Below are 15,181 nucleotides of genomic sequence, written 5' to 3'. Positions count from 1 at the left end.
TACCTATGAATTATAATAAGTGGTGGAGCCACAAACTTTTTTCAACCTCATTACCTAGCAAATTATTTTGTTTCACTTGATAAAAATGGGGTTTTTATGGTGGTGCCCTCGGTTTTGCTGGTGTGCTCATTTTTACCCTTAGTTGTGTTTTTGCTCAGTTTTGACCTTCCAGTGCTATAGAAGGTCAAAACTGAACAAAAACACAATTAAGGGTAAAAATGAGCACACCAGCAAAACCGAGGGCACCACCATAAAAACCCTTATTATTATGAGTAATCTAAATTATGAAATGACATAAATTTATCATCAAAAGTTAAGAAACGATCATATTATCTAAAAATATATGAATGACTCGGCTCGGCTCGCTCCTTCGATGAGCTCGAAAAACATGCTCGACTCGGCTCACTCGACACTCGCGAGCCGCTCCTAGCTCGAGCCGGCTCGTCAGCGTGGAGCTTTTTTCCAGCCCCAGGGTAGTTGCTTGGAGTAGTTAATTACTATAATTTTACTCACCACCATGCATTTTTTTGCCATAGATCCATGTATATGTGTCGGGGACCATAATTAGGGGTACCCTCAAGGCTCCTAATTCTCAGCTGGTAACCCCCATCAGCATAAAGCTGCAAAGGCCTGATGGGTGCGATTAAGTCAGGGATCAGTCTATTCGAGGGACTCGATCACGCCTTGCCCGAGCCTAGCCTCGGACAAGGGCAGCCGACCCCGGAGGATCTCCGTCTCGCCCGAGGCCCCCCTCCAGCAGCGAACATATTTCCGGCTCGCCTGAGGCCCTGTCTTCGCCAAGAAGCAACCCTGACCAAATCGCCGCACCGACCGACCAAATCGCAGGAGCGTTTAATGCAAAGGTGGCCTGACACCTTTATCCTGACGCGCCCCCCCCAGCCGACAGAGCCGAAGTGACCGCCGTCACTTCGCCGCTCCACTGACCGGCCTGACAGAAAGACAGCGCCGCCTGCGCCGCTCCGACTGCGGTGCCACTTGACAGAGTGAGGCTGACAGGCAGTCAGGCCCGGCCGCAGGCACCATAGGAAGCTCCGCTTCGCCCGACCCAGGGCTCGGACTCGGGCTAAGCCCCGGAAGACGGCGAACTCCGCTTCGCCCGACCCAGGGCTCGGACTCGGGCTAAGCCCCGGAAGACGGCGAACTCCGCTCCGCCCGATCCAGGGCTCGGACTCGGGCTAAGCCCCGGAAGACGGCGAACTCTGCTCCGCCCGACCCAGGGCTCGGACTCGGGCTAAGTCCTGGAAGACGACGAACTCCGCTCCGCCCGACCCAGGGCTCGGACTCGGGCTCAGCCCCAGAAGACGACGAACTCCGCTTCGCCCGACCCCAGGGCTCGGACTCCGCCCTGGCCTCAGCCGACGGTCTCCGCCTCGCCCGAACCAGGGGCTCGGACTCGACCTCGGCCACAGAAGACAGACTCGACCTCGGCTTCGGAGGAGCTTCCACATCGCCCAACCTAGGGCGCAGACCAGCCACGTCAACAGGAGGCGCCATCATCACCCTACCCCGAGCTGACTCGGGCCACGGGGAACAAGACCGGCGTCCCATCTGGCTCGCTCCGCCAGATAGGCAATGATGGCACCCCGCATACTCTGTGACGACGGTGGCTCTCAGCCCCCTTACGGAAGCAAGAGGACGTCAGCAAGGACTCAACAGCTCCGACAGCTGTCCCTCCGCCAGGCTCCAGCACTCCTCCGACGGCCACGACATCACACCAGCTGGGTGCCAAAATCTCTCCGGCTGCCACGACGGCATGTACTTAGGGCGCTAGCTCTCCTCCGCTAGACACGTAGCACTCTGCTATACCCCCCATTGTACACCTGGATCCTCTCCTTACGCCTATAAAAGGAAGGACCAGGGCCCTCTTAGAAAAGGTTGGCCACGCGGGGACGAGGACGAGACAGGCGCTCGCGTGAGGCCGCTCGCTCCCTCTCCCGCGTGGACGCTTGTAACCCCCTACTGCAAGCGCACCCGACCTGAGCGCGGGACGAACACGAAGGTCGCGGGATTTCCACCTCTCTCACGCCCATCTCCGGCCACCTCACTTCCCCCCTTTGCGCTCGGCCTCGCGTCGACCCATCTGGGCTGGGGCACGCGGCGACATTCACTCGTCGGCTTAGGGACCCCCCGGTCTCGGAACGCCGACAGTTGGCGCGCCAGGTAGGGGCCTGCTGCGTGTTGACGAACAGCTTCCCGTCAAGCTCCAGATGGGCAGTGTCCAGCGACCTCTCCAACCCGGGACGGTGCTCCATTTCGGGAGTCTTGAGTTCATGTCTCTCGACGGCAGCTACGACATGATACTCCTTCCACCGCCGGGCGGCAGCAACAATGGCGGCCGACAGCCCGCCCGCCGGCGGCGGAATCGACGACGTCTTCCCCGCGTGGTGGAAGAACAACATTCGAGCTCGCCCCGTCCTCTCCCCCGCCAACGGGGGAGGAGTAGGGGGAACCAAGGCCAAGCGGGAGGCAGCGCCCCGTCGACTGTCGAGCGAGTCGACGGCCCCAGCGCCCCAACGGGGGGCGCGTCGGGCATCGACCTCGCGTTTGAGACGAAGGCGAGCGCCGTCTCCCCGCGACACGCCAACTTCGGGCAAACGGACGACGCCAGCGCGCTCGCGAAAGGCTTGCTGGACGTCACTCTCGTACCTGAGACGACGGTGCAGTCAGTCCCCGACATGACTTCATCACCGCCCGTCGACCAAGAGGTACCGACCGATTCCCATCCCACGTCTTTCGGATTCAGCCTCGACCCGTCTAGCGGCTTCGCTTTGGCGGGCGCTCTCGTAGAGGCGAGTCCAAACCCTCTGGGGTTTCGTATGCGGTCACCCTGGGACCGGCTGACGGACGTCTCGACCTACGGGCCCTCTGGGTCCGAGGAAGACGACGAGCCCAGCTTCTGTTGGGATTTCTCTGGACTTGGCAACCCCAGTGCCATGCAGGACTTCATGACCGCATGCGACTACTGCCTTTCCGACTGTTCCGACGGTAGCCGTAGCCTCGACGACGAGGACTGCGGCCCAAGCCCCGAATGTTTCCACGTCGATCTAGGGGGTCCCTCCGAAGGCAACCATCTCGGCATGCCGGAGGACGGTGATCTCCCTAGGCCGGTGCCTCGCGTTGACATCCCACGGGAGCTAGCTGTGGTCCCCATTCAGGCGGGGGGGCATGACCCAGAGCTCGAGCAAATTCGCGGGGTGCAGGCCAGGCTCGACGAGGGAGCAGGAGCGCTTGAGCCGATCCGCCGGGACGTCGGGCAGGCATGGGCGGGCCAACCTCCGGCCGAAGAAATACGTCATCTACCCCAGGGCTTCCAGCACCGCATCGCCGACGATGTCAGGGTCAGGCCGCCACCCGCATCCAGTGGGGTTGGCCAGAACCTGGCTGCAGCAGCAATGCTCTTCCGCGCGATGCCGGAGCCATCAACCACCGAGGAGCGGCGAATCCAGGGAGAGCTCAAGAATCTCCTGGAAGGCGCCGCGGTCCGATGGGCCGAGAGCTCCGCCTCCCGAAGGCAGGGGTACCCCTCGGAACCTCATGCCGCGACTTCTTGATTCATGCGGGAAGCCTCGGTCTGCACCGGGCGCACGCGCAACACAGCGCCTGCGGCCCCGGGTCGCCTCGGCAACGAGCACCATCACCGCGACCGTCGGGCCCACCTTGATGAGAGGGTGCGCCGAGGCTACCACCCCAGGCGTGGGGGACGCTACGACAGCGGGGAGGATCGGAGCCCTTCGCCCGAACCACCCGGTCCGCAGGCCTTCAGCCGGGCCATACGACGGGCGCCGTTCCCGACCCGGTTCCGACCCCCGACTACTATCACAAAGTACTCGGGGGAGACGAGACCGGAACTATGGCTCGCGGCCTACCGTCTGGCCTGCCAACTGGGTGGAACGGACGATGACAACCTCATCATCCGCAACCTCCTCCTGTTTCACTCCGACACCGCCCGCGCCTGGTTGGAGCACCTGCCTCCGGGGCAGATCTCCAACTGGGACGACCTAGTCCAAGCTTTCGCCGGCAGTTTCCAGGGCACGTACGTGCGCCCCGGAAATTCCTGGGACCTCCAAAGCTGCCTACAGCAGCCGGGAGAGTCTCTTCGGGACTACATCCGGCGATTCTCGAAGCAGCGCACCGAGCTGCCCAACATCACCGACTCGGATGTCATCGGCGCGTTCCTCGCTGGCACCACCTGCCGCGACCTGGTGAGCAAGCTGGGTCGCAAGACCCCCACCAGGGCGAGCGAGCTGATGGACATCGCCACCAAGTTCGCCTCCGGCCAGGAGGCGGTCGAGGCTATCTTCCGAAAGGACAAGCAGCCCCAGGGCCGCCCATCGGAAGATGCCCCCGAGGCGTCAACTCAGCGCGGCGCCAAGAAGAAGGGCAAGAAGAAGTCGCAAGCGAAACGCGACGCTGCCGACGCGGACCTTGTCGCCGCCGCCGAGTACAAGAACCCTTGGAACCCCCCGGAGGTGCCAACCTCTTCGACAAGATGCTCAAGGAGCCGTGCCCCTATCACCAGGGGCCCGTCAAGCACACCCTTGAGGAGTGCGTCATGCTTCGGCGCCACTTCCACAGGGTCGGGCCACCCGTGGAGGGTGGCAGGGCCCACGACGCCGATAAGAAGGAAGATCACCAAGCAGGAGAGTTCCCCGAGGTCCGCGACTGCTTCATGATCTACGGTGGGCAAGCGGCGAATGCCTCGGCTCGGCACCGCAAGCAAGAGCGCCGGGAGGTCTGTTCGGTGAAGGTGGCGGCGCCAGTCTACCTAGACTGGTCCGACAAGCCCATCACCTTCGACCAAGCCGACCACCCTGACCATGTGCCGAGCCCGGGGAAATACCCGCTCGTCGTCGACCCCATCATCGGCGACGTCAGGCTCACCAAGGTCCTCATGGACGGAGGCAGCAGCCTCAACATCATCTACGCCGAGACCCTCGTGCTCCTGCGTGTCGATCTGTCCTCCGTCCGGGCAGGCGCTGCGCCTTTCCATGGGATCATTCTCGGGAAGCGCGTCCAGCCCCTCGGACAGCTCGACCTTCCCGTCTGCTTCGGAACACCCTCCAACTTCCGAAAGGAGACCCTGACGTTCGAGGTGGTCGGGTTCCGAGGAACCTACCACGCGGTACTGGGAAGACCATGCTACGCGAAGTTCATGGCCGTCTCCAACTACACCTACCTGAAGCTCAAGATGCCGGGCCCCAACGGGGTCATCACCGTCGGCCCCACGTACAAACACACGTTCGAATGCGACGTGGAGTGCATGGAGTACGCCGAGGCCCTCGCCGAGTCCGAGGCCCTCATCGCCGACCTGGAGAGCCTCTCTAAGGGGATGCCAGATGTGAAGCGTCATGCCGGCAACTTTGAGCCAGCGGAGACGGTTAAGGTCGTCCCCCTCGACCCCAGCAGCGACGCCTCCAAGCAGATCCGGATCGGCTCCGGGCTCGATCCCAAATAGGAAGCAGTGCTCGTCGACTTTCTCCGGGCAAACGCCGACGTCTTCGCGTGGAGTCGCTCGGACATGCCTGGCATACTGAGGGATGTCGCCGAGCACTCACTGGACATCCGAGCCGGAGCCCGACCCATCAAGCAGCCTCTGCGCCGATTCGACGAGGAGAAGCGCAGAGCCATAGGCGAGGAGATCCACAAGCTAATGGCGGCAGGGTTCATCAAAGAGGTATTTCATCCCGAATGGCTTTGCCAACCCTGTGCTTGTGAGAAAGAAAGGGGGGAAATGGCGGATGTGTGTAGACTACACTGGTCTAAACAAGGCATGTCCGAAGGTTCCCTACCCTCTGCCTCGCATCGATCAAATCGTGGATTCCACTGCTGGGTGCGAAACCCTGTCTTTCCTCGATGCCTACTCAGGGTATCACCAAATTAGGATGAAAGAGTCCGACCAGCTCGTGACTTCTTTCATCACACCCTTCGGCATGTACTGCTATGTCACCATGCCGTTCGGCTTGAGGAATGCGGGCGCGACGTACCAGCGGTGCATGAACCATGTGTTCGGTGAACACATTGGCTGCACGGTCGAGGCCTACGTCAATGACATCGTAGTCAAGACGAGGAAAGCCTCCGACCTCCTTTCCGACCTTGAAGTGACATTCCGATGTCTCAAGGCGAAAGGCGTCAAGCTCAATCCCAAAAAGTGTGTCTTCGGGGTGCCCCGAGGCATGCTCTTGGGGTTCATCGTCTCTGAGCGGGGTATCGAAGCCAACCCGGAGAAGATCGCAGCCATCACCAGCATGGGGCCCATCAAGGACTTGAAAGGCGTACAGAGGGTCATGGGATGTCTCGCGGCTCTGAGCCGCTTCATCTCACGCCTCGGTGAAAGAGGTCTACCTCTGTACCGCCTCTTGAGGAAGGCCGAGTGCTTCACTTGGACCCCTGAGGCCGAGGAAGCCCTCGGGAACCTGAAGGCGCTCCTCACGAAGGCGCCTATCTTGGTGCCCCTAGCTGCTGGAGAAGCCCTCTTGGTCTACGTCGCCGCGACCACTCAGGTGGTTAGCGCCGCGATTTTGGTCGAGAGGCAAGAAGAGGGGCATGCATTGCCCGTTCAGAGGCCAGTCTACTTCGTCAGCGAGGTAATGTCCAAAACCAAGATCCGCTACCCACAAGTTCAGAAGCTGTTGTACGCGGTGATCCTAACGCGGCGGAAGTTGCGACACTACTTCGAGTCTCATCCGGTAACTGTGGTGTCATCCTTCCCCCTGGGGGAGATCATCCAGTGCCGGGAGGCCTCGGGTAGGATTGCAAAGTGGGCGGTGGAAATCATGGGCGAGACAATCTCGTTCGCTCCTCGGAAGGCCATCAAGTCCCAGGTCTTGGCGGACTTCGTAGCTGAATGGGTCGACACTCAGCTCCCAACAGCTCTGATCCAGCCGGAGCTCTGGACCATGTTCTTCGACGGGTCGCTGATGAAGACAGGAGCCGGCGCAGGCCTACTCTTCATCTCGCCCCTCGGGAAGCACCTATGCTATGTGCTACGCCTCCATTTCCCGGCGTCCAACAATGTGGCCGAGTACGAGGCTCTGGTCAACGGGTTGCGGATCGCCATCGAGCTAGGGGTCCGACGCCTCGACGCTCGCGGTGACTCGCAGCTCGTCATCGACCAAGTCATGAAGAACTCCCACTGTCGCGACCCGAAGATGGAGGCCTACTGCGATGAGGTTCGGCGCCTGGAAGACAAGTTCTACGGGCTCGAGCTCAACCACATCGCCCGGCGCTACAACGAGACTGCGGATGAGCTGGCTAAAATAGCCTCAGGGCGAACAACGGTTCCCCCGGACGTCTTCTCCCGAGACCTGCATCAACCCTCCGTCAAGATCGACGACACGCCCGAGCCTGAGGCACCCTCGGCCCAGCCCGAGGTACCCTCGGCACAGCCCGAGGCACCCTCGGCTCGGCCCGAGGTACCCTCGGCCCCCGAGGGCGAGATGCTGCGCGTCGAGGGGGAGCAAAGCGGGGTCACGCCTGATCAAAACTGGCAGACCCCGTACCTGCAATATCTCCACCGAGGAGAGCTGCCCTCCGACCGAGCCGAAGCTCGGCGGGTGGCTGAAAGGGAATTAGGCTTACACCTAGTCCCTAATTAATTTTGGTGGTTGAAGTGCCCAACACAAACAATTGGACTAACTAGGTTGCCCAAGTGTATAGATTACACAGGTGTAAAAGGTTCACACTCAGCCAATAAAAAGACCAAGTTTTGGATTCAACAAAAGAGCAAAGTGGGAACCGAAGGCACTCTGGTCTGGGGGCACCGGACTGTCCGGTGTACACCGGACAGTGTCCGGTGCACCACCGGACAGTGTCCGGTGCACCAGATGACTCCAACGCAAACTCGCCACCTTCGGGAATTTCCAGAGGCGACTCCGCTATAATTCACCGGACTGTCCGGTGTACACCGGACAGTGTCCGGTGCGCCAAGGGAGGTCGGCCTCAGGAACTCGCCAGCTTCGGGAAACTCCAACGGCTAGTCCGCTATAATTCACCGGACTGTCCGGTGTGCACCGGACTGTCCGGTGCGACTCCGGAGCAACGGCTATCTCCGCGCCAACGGCTCTCTGCCGCGCATTTAATGCGCGCTCTGCGCGCGCAGATGTCAGGCGCGCCCATTCCGGCACACCGGACAAGGAACAGTAGATGTCCGGTGTGCACCGGACACCCAGGCGGGCCCACAAGTCAGAAGCTTCAACGGTCGAATCCAATGGCAGTGATGACGTGGCAGGGGGCACCGGACTGTCCGGTGTGCACCGGACTGTCCGGTGCGCCATCGTGCAGACAGCCCAGCCAACGGTCAAGTTTGGTGGTTGGGGCTATAAATACCCCAACCACCCCACCATTCATTGCATCCAAGTTTTCCACTTCCCAACTACTACAAGAGCTCTAGCATTCAATTCTAGACACACCAAAGAGATCAAATCCTCTCCAAATTCCACACAACGCCATAGTGACTAGAGAGAGTGATTTGCTTGTGTTCTTTCGAGCTCTCGCGCTTGGATTGCTTTCTTCTTTCTTGATCCTTTCTTTGCAATCAAACTCACTTGTAATTGAGGCAAGAGACACCAAACTTGTGGTGGTCCTTGTGGGAACTTTGTGTTCCAAGTGATTGAGAAGAGAAAGCTCACTCGGTCCGAGGGACCGTTTGAGAGAGGGAAGGGTTGAAAGAGACCCGGCCTTTGTGGCCTCCTCAACGGGGAGTAGGTTTGCAAGAACCGAACCTCGGTAAAACAAATCTCCGTGTCTCACTTGCTTATTCGCTTGGGATTTGTTTTGCGCCCTCTCTCGCGGACTCGTTTCTTCATTACTAACGCTAACCCGGCTTGTAGTTGTGTTTATATTTGTAAATTTCAGTTTCGCCCTATTCACCCCCCCCTCTAGGCGACTTTCAATTGGTATCAAAGGCCGGTGCTTCATTAGAGCCTAACCGCTCGAAGTGATGTCGGGAGATCACGCCAAGAAGGAGATGGAGACCGGCGAAAAGCCCACTACAAGCCAAGGGAGCACTTCATCGGAAGAGTCCCGCACCAAAAGGAGGGAGAAGAAGAAGATCTCCTCCAACAAAGGGAAGGAGAAGAAATCTTCTTCTCACCACAAAGAGAAGAAGGAAAAATCTTCTTCCCACAAGCCGCACCGGAGTAAGAACAAGGAAAAGAGGATGAGGAAAGTGGTCTACTACGAGACCGACACTTCATCAACATCGACCTCCGACTCCGATGCGCCCTCCGTAACTTCTAAACGCCAAGAGCATAAGAAGTTTAGTAAGATCCCCTTACACTACTCTCGTACATCTAAGCATTTACTTTCCGTCCCATTAGGCAAGCCACCAACTTTTGATGGTGAAGATTATGCTAGGTGGAGTGATTTAATGCGATTTCATCTAACCTCACTCCACAAAAGTATATGGGATGTTGTTGAGTTTGGTGCACAGGTACCATCTATAGGGGACAAAGATTATGATGAGGATGAGGTGGCCCAAATCGAGCACTTCAACTCTCAAGCGACAACGATACTCCTCGCTTCTCTAAGTAGAGAGGAGTATAACAAAGTGCAAGGGTTGAAGAGCGCAAAAGAAGTTTGGGATGTACTCAAAACCGCGCACGAGGGAGACGAGCTTACCAAGATTACCAAGCGGGAAACGATCGAGGGGGAGCTCGGTCGGTTCCGGCTTCACAAAGGGGAGGAGCCACAACACATGTACAACCGGCTCAAGACCCTAGTGAACCAAGTACGCAACCTCGGGAGCGTAAAATGGGACGACCACGAAATGGTTAAGGTTATTCTAAGATCCCTTATTTTCCTTAACCCAACTCAAGTTCAATTAATTCGTGGTAATCGTAGATATACTAAAATGACCCCCGAGGAAGTTATCGGGCATTTTGTTAGTTTTGAGTGCATGGTCGAAGGCTCAAGGAAGATCAACGAGCTCGACGAACCCTCCACATCCGGAGCTCAACCCGTCGCATTCAAGGCGACGGAAGACAAGAAGGAGGAGGCTACACCAAGTCGACAACCAATAGACGCCTCCAAGCTCGACAATGAGGAAATGGCGCTCGTCATCAAGAGCTTCCGCCAAATCCTCAAGCAAAGGAGAGGGAAAGACTACAAGTCCCGCTCCAAGAAGGTTTGCTACAAATGTGGTAAGCCCGGTCATTTTATTGCTAAATGTCCTATATCAAGTGACAGTGACCGAGGCGACGACAAGAAGGGGAGAAGAAAAGAGAAGAAGAGGTACTACAAGAAGAAGGGCGGCGATGCCCATGTTTGTCGGGAGTGGGACTCCGACGAAAGTTCAAGCGACTCCTCCGACGACGAGGACGCCGCCAACATCGCCGTCACCAAGGGACTTCTCTTCCCCAACGTCGGCCACAAGTGCCTCATGGCAAAGGACGGCAAAAGGAAGAAGGTAAAATCAAGATCCTCCACTAAGTATGAAAGCTCTAGTGATGATAATGCTAGTGATGAGGAAGATAACTTACGTACCCTTTTTGCCAACCTTAACATGGAACAAAAAGAAAAACTAAATGAATTAATTAGTGCCATTCATGAGAAGGATGACCTCTTGGATTCCCAAGAGGATTGTCTAATTAAAGAAAACAAGAAACATGTTAAGGTTAAAAAGGCTTATGCTCTTGAAATTGAAAAATGTGAAAAGTTATCTAGTGAGCTGAGCACTTGCCGTGAGATGATTGACAACCTTAGAAATGAAAATGCTAGTTTAAATGCTAAGGTTGATTCACATGTTTGCAATATTTCAACTTCAAATCCTAGAGATGATAATGTTGATTTACTTGCTAGGATTGATGAGTTGAATGCTTCCCTTGCTAGCCTTAGACTTGAGAATGAAAAATTGCTTGCTAAGGCTAAAGAACTAGATGTTTGCAATGCTACCATTTCCAATCTTAGAGATAAAAATGGTATTCTTCATGCTAAGATTGTTGAACTTAATTCTTGCAAACCCTCTACATCTATTGTTGAGCATGTATCTATTTGTACTAGATGTAGAGATGTTGATGTTAATGCTATTCATGATCATATGGCTTTAATTAAACAACAAAATGATCACATAGCAAAACTAGATGCTAAAATTGTCGAGCACAACCTAGAAAATGAGAAATTTAAATTTGCTCGTAGCATGCTTTATAATGGGAGACGCCCGGGCATTAAGGATGGCATTGGCTTCCAAAGGGGAGACAATGTCAAAATTAATGCCCCTCCTAAAAGATTGTCCAACTTTGTTAAGGGCAAGGCTTACATTTTATACCCTGCCGGTTATCCCGAGAGCAAAATTAGGAGAATTCATTCTAGGAAGTCTCACTCTGGCCCTAATCATGCTTTTATGTATAAGGGTGAGACATCTAGCTCTAGGCAACCAACCCATGCTAAATTGCCTAGAAAGAAAACTCCTAGTGCATCAAATGATCATAATATTTCATTTAAAACTTTTGATGCATCTTATGTTTTGACTAACAAATCCGGCAAAGTAGTTGCCAAATATGTTGGGGGCAAGCACAAGGGCTCCAAGACTTGTGTTTGGGTACCCAAAGTTCTTGTGTCTAATGCCAAAGGACCCAAAACCATTTGGGTACCTAAAGTCAAGAACTAAACTTGTTTTGTAGGTTTATGCATCCGGGGGCTCAAGTTGGATACTCGACAGCGGGTGCACAAACCACATGACTGGGGAGAAAAAGATGTTCTCCTCATATGAGAAAAACCAAGATCCCCAAAGAGCGATCACATTCGGGGATGGAAATCAAGGTTTGGTCAAAGGATTGGGTAAAATTGCTATATCTCCTGACCATTCTATTTCCAATGTTTTTCTTGTAGATTCTTTAGATTACAATTTGCTTTCTGTATCTCAATTATGTCAAATGGGCTACAACTGTCTTTTTACTGATATTGGTGTTACTGTCTTTAGAAGAAGTGATGATTCAATAGCATTTAAGGGAGTGTTAGAGGGTCAGCTATACTTGGTAGATTTTGATAGAGCTGAACTCGACACCTGCTTAATTGCTAAGACTAACATGGGGTGGCTCTGGCACCGCCGACTTGCCCATGTTGGGATGAAGAATCTTCACAAACTTCTAAAGGGAGAACACATTTTAGGATTAACAAATGTTCATTTTGAGAAAGACAGGATTTGTAGCGCATGCCAAGCAGGAAAGCAAGTTGGCACTCATCATCCGCATAAGAACATAATGACGACCGACAGGCCACTGGAGCTGCTACACATGGATTTATTTGGTCCGATCGCTTACATTAGCATCGGCGGGAGTAAGTACTGTCTAGTTATTGTGGATGATTATTCTCGCTTCACTTGGGTATTCTTTTTGCAGGAAAAATCTCAAACCCAAGAGACCTTAAAGGGATTCTTGAGACGGGCTCAAAATGAGTTCGGCTTAAGGATCAAGAAAATAAGAAGCGACAACGGGACGGAGTTCAAGAATTCTCAAATTGAAGGCTTCCTTGAGGAGGAGGGCATCAAGCATGAGTTCTCTTCTCCCTACACGCCACAACAAAATGGTGTAGTGGAAAGGAAGAATCGAACTCTTTTGGACACGGCAAGAACCATGCTTGATGAGTACAAGACTTCGGATCGGTTTTGGGCGGAGGCGGTCAACACCGCTTGCTACGCCATCAACCGGTTGTATCTACACCGAATCCTCAAGAAGACATCATATGAACTCCTAACCGGTAAAAAGCCCAACATTTCATATTTTAGAGTTTTTGGTAGCAAATGCTTTATTCTTGTTAAAAAAGGTAGAAAATCTAAATTTGCTCCTAAAACTGTAGAAGGCTTTTTACTTGGTTATGACTCAAACACAAGGGCATATAGGGTCTTTAACAAGTCCACTGGACTAGTTGAAGTCTCATGTGACGTTGTGTTTGATGAAACTAATGGCTCTCAAGTAGAGCAAGTTGATCTTGATGAGGTAGGTGAAGAAGAGGCTCCATGCATCGCGCTAAGGAACATGTCCATTGGGGATGTGTGTCCTAAGGAATCCGAAGAGCCTTCAAATGCACAAGATCAACCATCCTCCTCAATGCAAGCATCTCCACCGACTCAAAATGAGGAAGAGCCTCAAGTTGATGAAGAAGAAGATCAATCAAATAAGTCACCTCAAGATGATGGCAATGATCAAGGGGGAGATGCAAATAATCAAGAAAAGGAGGATGAGCAAGAACAAAGACCGCCACACCCAAGAGTCCACCAAGCAATCCAACGAGATCACCCCGTCGACACCATCCTCGGCGACATTCATAAGGGGGTAACCACTAGATCTCGTGTTGCACATTTTTGTGAACATTACTCGTTTGTTTCCTCTATTGAGCCACACAGGGTAGAGGAAGCACTGCAAGATTCGGATTGGGTGGTGGCGATGCAAGAGGAGCTCAACAACTTCACTAGAAATGAGGTATGGCATTTAGTTCCACGTCCTAACCAAAATGTTGTAGGAACCAAATGGGTCTTCCGCAACAAGCAAGATGAGCATGGTGTGGTGACAAGGAACAAAGCTCGACTTGTGGCCAAAGGATACTCCCAAGTCGAAGGTTTGGATTTCGGTGAAACCTATGCACCCGTAGCTAGGCTTGAGTCAATTCGCATATTATTAGCCTATGCTACTTACCATGGCTTTAAGCTCTATCAAATGGACGTAAAAAGTGCCTTCCTCAATGGACCAATCAAGGAAGAGGTCTATGTTGAGCAACCTCCCGGCTTTGAAGACAGTGAGCATCCTAACCATGTCTATAAGCTCTCTAAGGCGATTTATGGGCTCAAGCAAGCCCCAAGAGCATGGTATGAATGTCTTAGAGATTTTCTTATTGCAAATGGCTTCAAAGTCGGAAAGGCCGATCCTACACTCTTTACTAAAACCCTTGAAAATAACTTGTTTGTATGCCAAATTTATGTTGATGATATCATATTTGGGTCTACTAACGAGTCTACGTGTGAAGAGTTTAGTAGGATTATGACACAGAAATTCGAGATGTCAATGATGGGGGAGTTGAAGTATTTTCTAGGATTTCAAGTGAAGCAACTCCAAGAGGGCACCTTCATTAGCCAAACGAAGTACACTCAAGATATTCTAAACAAGTTTGGAATGAAGGATGCCAAGCCCATCAAGACACCCATGGGAACTAATGGGCATCTCGACCTCGACACGGGAGGTAAGTCCGTGGATCAAAAGGTATACCGGTCGATGATAGGTTCTTTACTCTATCTATGTGCATCTCGACCGGATATTATGCTTTCCGTATGCATGTGTGCAAGATTCCAAGCCGACCCTAAGGAAGCTCACCTTACGGCCGTGAAACGAATCTTGAGATATTTGGCTTATACTCCTAAGTTTGGGCTTTGGTATCCTAGGGGATCCACTTTTGATTTGATTGGTTATTCGGATGCCGATTGGGCGGGGTGTAAAATCAATAGGAAGAGCACATCGGGGACTTGCCAGTTCTTGGGAAGATCCTTGGTGTCTTGGGCTTCAAAAAAGCAAAATTCGGTCGCTCTTTCCACCGCCGAAGCCGAGTATATTGCCGCAGGTCACTGTTGCGCGCAATTGCTTTGGATGAGGCAAACCCTGCGGGACTACGGTTACAAATTAACCAAAGTCCCTTTGCTATGTGATAATGAGAGTGCAATCAAAATGGCCGACAATCCCGTCGAGCATAGCCGCACTAAGCACATAGCCATTCGGTATCACTTTTTAAGGGATCACCAACAAAAGGGAGATATCGAGATTTCTTACATTAATACTAAAGATCAATTAGCCGATATCTTTACCAAGCCTCTTGATGAACAATCTTTTAACAAACTTAGGCATGAGCTAAATATTCTTGATTCTAGGAACTTCTTTTGTTAGCTTGCACTCATAGCTCATTTATATACCTTTGATCATATCTCTTTCATATACTATGACTAATGTGTTTTCAAGTCTATTTCAAACCAAGTCATAGGTGTATTGAAAGGGAATTGGAGTCTTCGGCGAAGACAAAGGCTTCCACTCCGTAATTCATCCTTCGCCGTCGCTCCAAGCAAACTCTCCGTTCTAGGGGGAGCAAACTTGAGCACTAAGCAAAAGGACATCTTCTTTGGTATAATCTTAACTCATTTATTTATGACCAAAGGGGAAGATAACACTCAAGGGCTCTAATGATT

The sequence above is a fragment of the Zea mays genome, chromosome 2 (assembly GCF_902167145.1).
Source record: "Zea mays cultivar B73 chromosome 2, Zm-B73-REFERENCE-NAM-5.0, whole genome shotgun sequence".
Classification (NCBI taxonomy): Eukaryota; Viridiplantae; Streptophyta; class Magnoliopsida; order Poales; family Poaceae; genus Zea; species Zea mays.
The sequence above is the reverse complement of the archived record's forward strand: the minus strand, read 5'-3'. Positions refer to the sequence as shown.